The 601-nt window shown below is 38.9% G+C and overlaps 1 protein-coding gene across 1 annotated transcript in view; it reads left to right on the top strand.

The window, feature by feature from the left end:
* The first annotated feature begins 284 nt into the window (after positions 1–284).
* Positions 285–601, top strand: part of LOC139445537 (protein MON2 homolog) — a 162,653-nt gene continuing 162,336 nt past the window's right edge. The window contains exon 1 of the mRNA XM_071226680.1: positions 285–311. The gene's annotated coding sequence lies outside the window, so the exon portion shown is untranslated. The remainder of the gene's footprint in view (positions 312–601) is intronic.

Below are 601 nucleotides of genomic sequence, written 5' to 3'. Positions count from 1 at the left end.
AAGGTCTGATTCTATTTGAGAGTCATCAAATTAATATTTGTGTAAATACAGTACATAATGTTGATATCTCATATAAGGAATGAATGACCCGTGGCTGTTGTTTATCGTACAATAAAACACTGCAGGGAGAATAAACCATTGTTTTATTGTACGATAAACAACTCCCACTCGTCGTTTATTTCTTAAATAATGCTGATTTAGTTCATAGATTAGATACTCGTTTTCAGATATGTGTGGTGATTGAAAAAAGCGAATGTGGGACTTGTCTGGAACCTTGAGCTGAAACTATCATCATTCTCCAAAAAAGTAAGGTATTTGTCTTATTTATTTGTTCCTTCCTCAATCATTCTTTTCTTGTTCACGTTATCACACATACACTCCGACCTTTCTTCTTGCACTTTTTGCCATATCTCCTTATTCTGTTTCTCATTCCTCTTGCTGATTGAGGGGGCACAGGTGGCCCAGTGTAAGGCGCCACGATTCACTGTGCAGAGTTGCGTCCCTTGGGTATGCCAGAAACCTAGATTGTGGGTTTGAATCCTGGTTGGCCCCGATTATGTTTCTAGGTTTGTCAACACCATACCCATGTTCGTGGGTTTCA

Source organism: Haliotis cracherodii, unplaced genomic scaffold (assembly GCF_022045235.1).
Source record: "Haliotis cracherodii isolate W230 unplaced genomic scaffold, xgHalCrac1.p SCAF_6, whole genome shotgun sequence".
Lineage (NCBI taxonomy): Eukaryota > Metazoa > Mollusca > Gastropoda > Lepetellida > Haliotidae > Haliotis > Haliotis cracherodii.
This window is presented reverse-complemented; position numbering and strand designations above follow the sequence as displayed.